Here is a 13743-nt window from a genome sequence, read left to right on the forward strand (position 1 = left end):
GACCCATAGATTATTCAACCCAACAAATTAATATTATAAACCGAAGGGAATAATAAACCCAAGAGATTAATACTAAAAACCCAAGGGATTAATATTATAAACCCTAGGTATATAAGACCTAAGATAAATGCTATAAACCCTAAAATAAGCATGGTTGGTCGTGTTTTACCTTGGTTCATTTTCATATTGAGATAATCTTTGGCACAATGTGACATTTGACCACGGTTGACCATGGGTTATTTTCATATTGATACAATCTTTATCACAATGTGACATTGGATCATGGTTGCTCATGGTTGACCATGTTTATAAACCCAAGGGATCTATATTAAACCCTAGTATTAATATTACAAACTTTATGAATAATATTATACCCTAGGAATATGAACCCTTAGATTGATAAACCCAAGGGATTGATATTATAAAACCACAATATTAATTATAAAACCCCAAGGTATTATACACCCTAGGGAATAATATTAAGCCCAAGGGATTAATATTCTAAACCTAAGGTATATATGGTTGATCGGGTTCGGGCTAGAATAGACTCATCTCCACACTTCATTTATCATAAGGCTTTAATTAAATTATTAATTGAAAATCAATTGGTAAAGGTTGGGAAAACATGGAGTCATTTTCTGTTCTGGGGAGGATTTCAACCCCAACCCCCTAAGTCTAAACGAGGAAGGAAAAAGGGTACCAAACAAATCAAGAACCCTTAGGCAGGAACCTCCTCTTAGGTCACCTCCACTGTGCAAACCAAAAGTCGAAAGAAGGAAGACAAACCCTCACCTTTTGTTCCTAAAATACCAAAGGTTTTTTTAGAAGAAGTGATAGGCTCAAAAAAGTACAGTCTATTGCAAACCCTCCTACTGCAAATTTTCCTCCTACTTGGAATTCCACTCATGTTGAAAATCCACCTACTGAAGGTTCCCCTACAGAAAGTCAGCTACTAGAGCAAACCAAATGAAAGAGGGTTGAACTTGAACCCCATGATGAAGAAGTTACAGCTGAAAAAAAAAACCCACGTTGTGTGAGATGTTTAAAGGAGTTAAAAAACCTCACACCATGCCCTTAAACAAATTGAGACTGAACATAAATTCGAAACAAAACCTTGAACTTGTTAAAGAATTCATAGACGTGGACAATGTTCCACTAAAGGACCTAATTATAAACAAAGATAAATATACAGGTTCAAAAAGGTCAAGGATAAAGGCAACCAAGAAGAAAATCCCCATGGAAACTAGATATAGTAAGAGGCAGAGGATGGATAAGGTGGACATTTTATTGGAAGTAGCTAGTACCCTAAGCTGAGAAGTTAGTAGCCAGACTTTTGAGTTTTTGATCTTTAACTATCAGAGTGAAATTTTGATCAAGAACCTGACATCGTTTAAGCACAGAAAGACACAAATGAGTGTTGATATTCTCATTACTAGCGTATTTTGCAGAGAATCGTTGACATTTTCATTGTTAGCGCATTTTGGAAGAACAATCTGAAAGAAAACATTGATAATAGACATGTCAGTGAAATCGTTAGTTTCGGCAGCTAAAGCATTGATAGTGGAACTATAAACGAATTGCAGGAGCTATACCCGAGAAGGGAGGAGCTACAACAGAATTTTGTTTTTGAAGGGATGAAAATGCATGATCTACAAAGAATGAGGCATAAAAATGATAGATTTTCTCAACCCCATTTTTAGCATATATTTCAGCGAGTTGTTTTGATTTAAATTCTTGATAACTTTACAGGATATTTTCATATGCATGTACTTAAGAGATTTATATTTCTATTTTTGGATTACAGTAATTAATTTGAGTTACAAACCCGTTTCATATTTTTGATTGTCTATATAAGTGAAGACTATAGAACAAGAAAGAGTTGGCATTTATGTAAGATATAAATTCTTTTGTGTATTATTGAGCAGATATTAATGAAAACATTCTTCATGAGCAGTTTACAAAAATTCTTGTGTTATGATTCTTTGTTTGTCTTCTTAGTTTTATATTTTCCTCATGTTTGAAATACTAAGTGTTTGAAATTGGGATTCATAGTTTTATGCTCCTATTTCTTTATTCTCGGACATTTAATAATTGTTGTTCATTTAATCATTGCACTGATTTTCTTCATTTTTTTCCAAATTATTTAAAGTGTCAAAGTAATTATCACTACCTTGATTTTGTGTTTTTCTCATTGAAATTGTAATCATATAAATCTTGATTGGGTCAAACTCCGTGCCCAATGGTGGAATTTTCACCTAATCCAACCAAACTCAATCATTCTTAGATAAATCTGGCCATAACACTTAATTGTAAACCATATATTAATGTGACCATGAGTAGTTGAGTTTTAGGGAGAGATCCTTCTCCAGGTTGAAGGGTCGGCTTTCAATCTCAAAGAGGTTTGAGGTTACCTAAGAGTTCTTCCCGCAACCAAGGTTTTCTCTAAGAGATAACACAACTCTCAATATATAATTTAACGTATAAATTTTGATAATATTGATGGTTCATTGATATAACTTTCTATCCAAAATTTCCTTGTTCTTTATGGTGGGAAGGACTTAAAAAAAAAATTAAAGCCTGTGTATTTTCAACTTTACTTTCAAAGCCATGTGAGTGATAGAAAACATGGGTAATATCCAGGTTATAATTAAACTGAAGTGTGAGTAACGTCCACGTTATCAACAAAATATTTAATGAGAGATTTGTAATTAGGATAATTAATTTGTAATTTCTAAATAGTAAAATTGCAGTTTTCAAATTAAAAGTAAAATAAAAAATGATTTGTTGTATATTGGTTAATATTTAATTAAAATATAATCCTCTTTTATATATTTTTAATCTATATATTTTGTTAATGATTTTTACAATAATTAAGATTTGATATTTTCATAAAGAAGCTTTCACATGTTGATTTTTGACTCTCCCTTTTCAAGAGCATGCATTAATTTATGATTGATATAATCGATCATCTTTCCTCTTTCTTTACATACTCAATGAATTCAATTCTCATACTTCACTGTCCATATCACACCCCAAGAAGTTTGTAAATGTATAGAACCGATAAAATTGCGATGCAAAGAAGAAATTGTCAAAGTTGGATAATGAACAAATTCCAAGGTCCAAGAATGGCCTACTTTTACTATTGAATCATCATATACATTTTTGTTGATTGTGCAAAACAATAAATTTGTAAATGTTTACATGCTCATCTGTTTTTTTAATAAACAATGACTAATTTCATTTTTGGAGACTTGATTGCCACATGTTTTACAAATGAGTAAACAAGTGAAGGAGAAGTAATGGTAGGTTAAACCCTCTAAGAGGGAAACACTCCATGGCCCCATCCAATGTGGCCACTTGAGACAATTTCATTAATGCAAAATAAATTTTTTACATTGTTCTCCTCATAATCGATCATCAACAAATGACCCTCCATTCTTTTTAAATAGAGATCATGGACCAATAAAGTATTAATCCATGGATCAATATCCATTAATGTCAATGAGAATATGCTCTATCATATCACTCTATGTGTAGAACATACCATGATCATTGAATTATAATGCAACTAATGCACACTAAAAAAAATTACACTTTTACCTAAAGACACATTGACCAAGTTGAACTTAACTAACTCCTAAGTGTCTAAATATCCTAACAATATTTCTTTATAGCATATTATTACTCGCCTTCCCTTTTCATGGATTTCCCCAATAACCCACATGGAGAAACAAATTTGAAACCAAACATTATACAAAAAGTATTCTATATGAAAATGGTTTTGTTAATCAACAATCGCAACATGTGGAGAATTGATTTCAATAAATTACTCTAATTTGGAAATTTGCGGTCAAGATTTATTAATGAGAGGATGTGAGCTACTAAAATACACTCACACGCAAATGTGTGTGCGTTGGTGATAAACCTAATCATATCCCCAAATGATAGGTGGACCATCTAGTTGAAGCATTAAGGAGTTTAAAAAATTGTAACATAGTTTAATATGGAAAAACTATTGTAATAAATATGATCATGTTTATGCTTATTGTTATTCTTGGGTATTAATTTATCTCAAGCTTTAACTAATCCATGCTTTACCCATAGTCATGTTTGGTTGTAGAAGGTCACCTTCACTAAAATTTGGTTTTCTTTGTACATAAAAAATGGTTAGGAAAGAAAATTATTATTCCCTATAAAAATTTATATTGAAGCACATTTATTTTGAGGAGATTAATAATGTTATAGCTATTAGTTTGCAAGGGGCACTCAAACCATTAAGAGTGAGCACATAAACAATTTTCTTACAAATAATTAAAAGTGTAAGCATACAACCTTTAATCATATATATCATGATGGGTTAGTTCTTTTCGTCAGGTGCTTCTTTGAATTTCACACAGGCAGTCCCAAGGCCAATTCGTTGAGTTGATTGTCTTTACTTCTTTCCTCACTCGATATCCTTGTCGGGTCAAGTGTTGTAATTAGCATTTATTTGTTTTACACTAGTACCATCTATAGTGAAAGAAAGCTTCCTAGACTTTCCCTATGAGGTTTTCCTTAGATAAAGGACCTTAATTACCATATATATATTTTTTCTTAGGATTCATGTTATTAATTTTCTTGAGGAATTATTTTTAAAACTATCAAACCTAGTGATATGGTAGGAATTTTATATCATGTGCATACCTACCCACTTGGATTTGGAAATACTAATTAATAGGAACAAGGATATGGGAGATATATTATTTTGTTCTTGAGACAACAAGTAGAGTAATTTGAATTCCTAAACAAAACAATGGATTGAATATGTATAAAATGGGTTGCAAAGTTGCTTTCTTTAGCATAAATTTAGAAGTTCAAACTCCAAAGAGAAATCATACTAGAAGAGCTAATCAACTTAGTTGACTAGACCCAATAGGAAAACTCATTCGATTTTCCAAAACATAATGTAAGTCGACCGAACATGAAGTCGAGTCAACCAACCAAGTTAGTTAGATAGTTATAAGTACCTAGTTATTGAATATCATACATAAATAGCCCATTGCATAACCGAGTGAGAGAATGACTAGAGGAATTATTGTAAGTTTTGTGCTACATTAATAAAGAATCCTATTTGTTGGTCTTCAACTACTTCTATTATCTCTCATTTCTCTCATCTATGTGTGTGTATATATATTGCTGTGTATGATAATGTATGTTTCTATGTTGGTATATCATTGGTAACTACTCATTAATCCTTATATTACAAAATTGGTTTTGTTGACACTAGTTCCTAAACCTAAGTTGAGAAACTATGCATATAGTGATATTGAGCTTGGAAGAGATATGTGAGTGGTGGGAATGAAAAACTGAGAACTATCTCAAGAACTATGCAAAATTGACTAATGATAGCAAAAGAAATAGTTTTCTTCACAAAGACCCATCAGATATTTTTAGAATCCATCCCAAAATAAATTATTAGATACATTAGCCATGTTGTTAATGATTGAATATAGTTTAATGTTAAAGATGACCAATGGAAGCCAAACAAATTTGCAGGGAGTACTATGAAGAGAAATCATTAGAAGAAAGTGTATCAAATAATAAAATCAAAAGGAGATTTCATGATCAATTTGACAATGGTTTTTGATGCATCATATATTCTTTCTTGCATAAGTTTTTACAAGAAAAAGGAATCAGTCATATAGTTGAATATCAGCTACCTCTTAATACTCTACGTACAAATACTGAGTAGGATAAGAGACAACAAATTTGGAAAATGTTATTAGAGGCCAACTATAAAAGTACAAAAGGAACTTAGGATTAGTTTTTACCCCAGCTGGTCAATTGCTTGGGTAGATATGGGATGAGGGTGTTACAGAGTGGTACCAGAGCATGGTTCAACTCTCGGACGGAACGGGTTGAATGTGTGTTGGTCATGCATGCATGTAATTTTCATGTGCGTCTCTTACACTTATATACTTGTTGCATTTGCTTGACGATGGATTAGGGTTGTAGTATGGTTGTCATGGAGAATTTGATATTTATTTCATGAAGTATATTTGAAATGAGTATGTGACTGACTGTGTATGGATTATATGTCGCTTACATGTTGATTTCATGGTACCTACTTACATCCTTGTATGTTGGGTTACATTTTTTGAATATTTGATTACATGCATTAGTCTTGTAGGTTGATTACAAGAATTGATCGATTATGTTCGACTACATGTGGTTATGTGTATTGGTAGTTGGTTTGGCATTGCTTATGCATACTATTGGTTTCATGTGGCAATTTGTACGATGGAGAAATGGTGTTGTCATGCATGAGGTTATAGCATGCATTGTTGATATGGCCTTGCATTGGTGATTAGACCCTAGTTAGAGTGATGTTTATGGGTCGATACATTTACTTATGTATGTTGATATGATGTTATGATTATGTTATACATGTATCACACTGATTTGGTAATATTGCAGACAAGTATCCTCCTCGAGCTATACTAAGGTACGTTGGTTTATTGTGATTATGTTTGTGAGGATACAACCTAGGGTCCTCTAACTAAAACTAAATTTATTTAATTTAAACACAACAAAAAGGGAAATAATTTATTTATAACTCAACATTATTTGATGATAATATACAATTAAAATTTATTTACAACATATTAAACAAGTAAGAATTTCACTGCAACAGTTTACATAAGTAATTAATAAATGGAAGAATACATGTTCCAATAGCTTGGTTGAGATGCTCCTAACTTTGTTGGGATGCTCTTCTCGACTATCCAACTGAATTTACCTCCCCGCCAACTAGGAATGATTTCCTAGCCCAGGGAACCTCCACAAGCTCCCTAGCCCTCTAAACCCAATTCCAACCAGTTGTAGTGTGTCCAAGTTAAACTAACACTTTCCCTTTTCTTTCTCCACATTCCTCCCCCGAAAAAAAATCCTCCAAAACCAAAACCAAGGCCAAGGATCTTCCCCTCTCTACTTATCCTCCTTCCCCTTTTATGTCTTTTCCTCCCATCCACCTCAACCACCTATCATTAATGTCATGACTACCCCCTCATCCTTTCATTTTAGTATCCTTGACTTTTCTTACCATATCTTATTCAAAGTAGATTTGAGAAGACACTTTGGGAATAAAATATGGATATTTAATTTAGAATTAAATTGGAGAAGACCATATCTTCTCAAAAGTAGATTTGAGAAGACACCTTGGGATATGGATATTTAATTTGGAAATAAATTGGAGAAGGTCATATCTTCTCCAAAATAGATTTGAGAAGACACTTTGGGATATAAATATTTAATTTGGAAATAAATTGGAGAAAACCATACCTTTTCCAAAGTAGATTTAAGAAAACACGTTGGGATATGGATATTTAATTTTGAAATAAATTAGAGAAGACACCTTGGGATATGGATATTTAATTTGGAAATAAATTGGAGGAGACCATATCCTATCCAAAATTAAATTTGAGAAGACAACTTGGGAATTGAATAATAACAATAATAAAATTCATATCAATAAAATAAAATTATAGTTTCACAAATGTAGGTATATACCAATATTTCTTAATAATTATAAGTCAATATTTTTAGGTTAATTAAACACTAATAAAAATTAGCATGATAGGATCAAGTAGGGCATTACATACACCCCTCCTTCAGAAAAATTCGTCCCGAAGTTAGAGTGAATAAGATATAAGGAGTTCGAAAGAAGTTTGAAAATAAGGCATAGCCAAATAGAGAGAGAGAGTTATAGTAGTCAAATTAAGTAAGTCGGTCAATGATACTGCTTCTCATCAAGAGTCTCCAACTAATCTATATGTTCCTATCCTTCCTAACCTACTTCTGCTCCCACCCTATCCATCATCTACTGCTATATATTATGGCATCAACTATATTGATTTAACCACTGATATAACCAATAGAGCAAAAGCGTCGACTATATCAACCTAACTTCCCCACTAGGCAACTCGCAATTGTCATCACACGTTTAGGGGATCATGTCCATCACTGCCCTCCCACGATTCCAGGTTTGGAGGTTACACGGTGGGAAATACCTCCACCCCTCCTCACAACTAGGGTCAACACCCCAATATGGACCACACTACAACGTTGGTTAGATACTTGTCATCGAATAATCCAGTCAGGTAGTCTTATCACCTATCATTTAAATTTTACTCATGTCATAAGAGTCCATATCAATTAGATACAAAATTTAATAGAACAATGTACATTATACCATTCCTCATTGAATGTCTCGACATTCCCCATCGGAAGAGTAGATCTTGGCTATCATGTAGTTCTTTCCAATTTGTGGGTTAGTTCTCATTCATGCATATACATAACAACAAAATATATATAGATAAGTGATCTTAAACATCATGTTATTAAGTCTAGTATCCATGTGTCAATTTTGTACTTCATACTGGAAATAAATCTTACATTAGATGAATCATAATTTTGCTAAGTCATTCATTAGATAAATCATAACCACTTAAGGCATACATGAAACAACAATAACTCTGATAAGTCATACACTAGATAGATCGTAACCAAGTAAGTCATACACTAGGTCATACATAAAATATTTCAATCAGTAATACCTAATCCATCTAATAATTTATATAAGTAGTTTCACTTGTCCAACTAAATGCATCAATATTACATAGTGTTCATAAATAAATAACACGGAACTACAAATAGAGCATTAGCATAGGTATATATCTAAGTCAAAATGGGCATCACAAATGCTCAAAAAGTGAGGGGTAATCACGATGTATAGTCTCTGCATCCTCCCAGATAGTAGATCCTGGGCTATACTTATCCCACTGGACCTTAACTTGGTCCACCATGCGACGTCTGAGCTGTCGAACCCTACGGTCCAATATGTGTAATGGTTCAACCATTATGGTTCCCACGTCTGAGACCTGCAATTCCCTCTAATCCAGTTTGTGAGATTCATCATAAACATAATGTCGTAAAATAGATACATGAAAAACATCATGAGTTTTATGAAAATTGGGTGGCAGTACAAGACGATAGGCAACTGGTCCAATCTTCTCCTTGATCCTAAAAGGTCCTATAAACCGAGGTGACAACTTCGTCCCTTTCCCAAACCGAATGGTGCTTTTGTTAGGTCGGATACGAATAAAAACTTGGTCTCCTACTTCATAACTTCGATCAGTCCTATGTGAATCGGCATAACTCTTATGTCTATCTTGTGCTTCCTTTAACCTTTGTCGAATTTGTCTTTCCTGTTCCTCCATTTCTTGAACTAATTATGTCCCAACTATTACTCGGTCCTCCAAATTTTCCCAACTCAATGGTGTCCTACATGGCATCCGATATAGAGCTTGATAAGGAGGCATCCCGATTGAGGTGTGGTAACTATTATTATAGGCAAACTCTACCAATGGTAAGTACCTTTCCCATTGAGTATGATTATCCATGACGTACATTCTAAGCATGTATTCCATAACTTGATTTACTCTTTCAGTCTACCTGTCTGTTTCTAGATGATAAGCAGTGCTCAGGTTCAACTGATTGCCTAGTGTTGACTGCAAACTTGTCCAAAACCTAGATGTAAATCGAGAGTCTCTATCATAAATGATCTTTGTGGGTAACCCATGTAGTCGAATAGCTTCACTTATAAAAACTCGTGCCACATCAGTAACATCGTAAGTGTCTCTCACTAGGATTAAATGGGAACTTTTGGTCAATTTATCAACTACAACCAATATAACATTGTGCCTCTATGAAGTGAGTGGAAAACCCATTAAAAAAATCCATAGAAATGACCTCCCATTTAGACATAGGGATGTCATGTGGTTGTAGGAATCCTGTTGGATGGCGATGATCAGCCTTCACTCGTTGACATTCAAGACATTTTGTGACAAATTGGACTATGTCATGCTTCAAGCCTATCCAAAAGAAGATTTTCTTCATGGTTTCATACATCTTCTTCACTCCAGGATGTGCACAATAGATTGCTCTATGTGACTCTTTGAGGATGGTTCTTCTTATACCCCCTTCCTTAGGTATGTATATTCTCCCTTGAAATCTCAATAGTCCATCTGATTCAAGGACATATCCCTCAAACTTTGGTTCTATTTGCTTCCCACTCTAGAGTGTTCATATAACCTTTAGATACCAATTATCTTCAAAGAGTTTCTCCAACACACGTTCCCTCAAATTGACCCTCAAGGGTACAAGGGATAAGGTTTGTGGCCTCCTGCTTAGTGCATCGACCACCACATTCTCCTTTCCCTTAATGTATGAGATCCCAAAAGAATACTAACTCAAGAATTCACCCCACCGCCTTTTTCTAGTATTCAAATCCCTTTGAGTGAAGAGGTGCTTCAGGCTTTGATGATATGTTCTTAACTCAAATCTTCTCCCAACAAGGTAGTGTCTCCACAGTTTCAAAGCTAACATCATTACTGCTAAATCTAAGTCATGGGTAGCATACAACTCTTCATGTTTCTTCAATTTTCTATATGTGTAATCTATTACTCCACCTTCTTGCATCAATACTGCTCCTAATCCTTGCTTCGAAGCATCAGTGCAGACAATGAAGTCTTTTTCCATGTCTAGTACTCGAAGGATTGGTGCACTAGTTAGTAACCTCTTTAGCTCAGTGAATGCAGTTTCACATTCATATGTCCATTCATACCGAACCCCTTTTCATTGTAATATGGTCATGGGTTTTGCAATCCTCGAAAACCCTTCCACAAACCTGTGATAATAGCCTGCTAGCCCCATAAAACTACGCACCTCGTGAGCATTTTTTGGTACTGGACAATCCATTATGACCTTTACCTTTTCCGGGTCAACTAAAATGATGTGCCCAAGATAATGAATTTTATTCTGAAAGAAGGAACATTTTGACAATTTTCCATATAATTGATTTTCCCTTAAGCACGTCAATACAACCCTTAGGTGATCTCCGTGCTCCTTTTCATTCTTGGAATACACAAGAATGTGGTCCAGAAAGACTTGCACAAATTGGTCCAAATACTTCTTGAACACACCATTCATGAGGCTCATGAATATTGTTGGTGCATTGGTCAAACCAAATGGAACAACTACGAACTCATAGTGCCCAAACTGAGTTCGAAATGTTGTTTTTGAGATGTCACCTTCCTTACTCCTCAATTTGTGGTATCAAGATCGTAGATCGATCTTTGAGAAAACCATTTCTCCCTTCATTTGATCAAATAGGTCACCTATTCTAGGTATCGGGTACCTATTCTTTATTGTGGCTCTATTCAAGTCCTTATAATCTATGCGTAGAATTAAGGAACCATCCTTCTTCTTGACGAAAATCACTGGTGCACCCTAAGGTGAAATACTAGGTCTGATAAGTCCCAAGTCTAAAAGATCCTTTCACTACATTTGCAATTCACAAAGTCTGGAGTTGTCATCCTATAGGGTGTCTTAGATATTGGTTATGCACCAAGTTTTAGGTATATCTTGAAATCAATCTCCCTTAAAAGAGGTAATCCAGACAATTCCTTAGGAAAAACATCTTTGAATTCTGACAAAATTGGGTGTTGATCTAGGGAGGGTCCTTTCTGGTCACTTACAGCCTTGACCACATATAATTTGCAACCTTGTCGGAGACAACATTTTACCTTCATCATGGATATGAATCATAGGGAAACTCCTCTTTTGATACCACAAATCATAATGGACCTACCTTCATCATCTAAAAAAATCAGCTTCTTTTTAAACAGTCTATCAAAGCTCGATGAGCTTCTAGCCAGTCCATTCCAATAATTACATCGTACGTCCCCAATGTTGTGACATATGCCTTCAACTTAGTTATGCACACCCCGAGGTTCACCTGACATTAGTCAACACTAGGTCCTACTGCTTGTTTTATCCCAGAAGCCGTCTCAACTTGCTTAAAGTCATTGTGCTCATAGGTTTCCAACCCACATTTTTCTAATGCAACTAGTGAAATGAAACTATCTATAGCACCAAAATCAAACAAAATTTTAACTTTTACTTTATTTATCACACCTGAGGTTTCTACCACGGTAACTTGTTGTTCAACTTGTTGGTTATCAACTGCTGCATAGATTCAATGGTGGCTACTTGCTCCCCCCATTGGTGCTTTTCCTTCTCTACGGTTGTTACCAAGTTGTAACTTAGGATAGTTGCGCTGGTAATGAGGTCCCTCGCATCCCCAACAAGTGATGTGTGGTAGACTTTGAACATAATGTTGTGGATTTCTTTGGAAAGAGTTCCTTCCCTTGGGACCCCTTCCCCTACTTATGGCTCCTCACGTATGACCTTGATTTTCATGCGTCCTTGAAGCTGCGAGTGAAGCTGCACTAGTAATCATTGAAATCCCCATTGTTGATGCTATGGGTACAACCCTGTTTCCATATGGAAATTGCCTCAAACTTCCTCCCCTAAGGAAGGTATGAGGGGCCTTTCTCATAAACCTTGGTTGTTGTGGAAAAATGGTTTTGTTTCGACCTTTTAAGTCTAAGGTCTCTTCAACATAACGAGCATGTTCAACAGCTTCTGCAACCGAGAATGGTTTCCACATCCGCACGATTTCCTCAATCTTAGGGTTCAATCCATAAATGAAGCGATCCACTTGGTGTTGATCAGTGTCCATGTAGGAGACATACTTAACCAATTCAATGAATCTAATCTCATATTCCTCTACCGTACAGTTTCCCTGTACCAAAGCATGGGAGGCTCCTACTTGTTGTTCTTCATAATATGTTGGTAGGTACTTTTTCTTGAATCTCTCCTCAAATAACTCCAAGTTAACTTTGTCCGGAGTGAGGCATAGTTGACGCTCGAAGTTACCCCACCAATTTAGAGCACTATCTCTGAGTTAGAATATTGATATTTTAACTTTTGAATTGGAAGTATAATCTCTTAGTGTGAAGCACCTTCTCATTCCTTCTAACCAGGCTTTTGCTCGTTCACTGGCACGACCTCCAGCAAACTCTGGGAGCTTAATCTTTTGGAGCCCCCTAGTAATGTCCTCAACTGGAGGTCCTCTATCAGAGTCTCTTGATCCCTCGAGATTTCCCAACCCTGATGAAGGGTTTTCCACTTCCACTTCAATTCTTTGGCGCCCTCTTAAAGTCTCATTAATTGCTCCTAGGGAACGCAAGATAAGAGCCAACTTTGGTGATGGCAATGGGTTATTTGTAGGAGGTCCTTGTGATGATCCTCCTTGACCTTGATTTCCCTGTGTCTTCGCCATTTTTAATTGTTCAATTATCTCTTCCATATGCAAGACTTATTAATGCAACTTAGGAATTTTGTGAATTCTTACTCAACTTATGCATGTTTTGAAAAATGATAGGTGTAAGTTTTTCTTTTGATATGTTCATAAACAAACATTACTAATACTGAGAAGTTCATCATGGATCTACTAAATGCTCTCTCATCACTGGCTAAGCAATGTTGTGACACACTACTAGTCATCCTCCAATATCTTTAGATATGTAACCAATCATCTTAAATCCATCTTATATATTTTGAGTGTTCACATATATACTAAATTACCAAAAGAAAGTTCACATTATTATAACTTGGCGTCCTCTTCAAATTTCATCAATAATGCTAGATTGTCATTCATATCTATCTATCTATCTATCTATCTATATATATATATATATATATATATATATATATATATATATATATATTATTCTCGCATTTTCAAAGTAGGTGTCTAATGGCCTGAATCAACTCAATACTGATATTATTGTTAGGTAT

This window comes from Pinus tabuliformis, chromosome 5_2, assembly GCF_031772625.1.
Source record: "Pinus tabuliformis cultivar Carrire ecotype Pingquan chromosome 5_2, CPIR1, whole genome shotgun sequence".
NCBI classification, from domain to species: Eukaryota; Viridiplantae; Streptophyta; class Pinopsida; order Pinales; family Pinaceae; genus Pinus; species Pinus tabuliformis.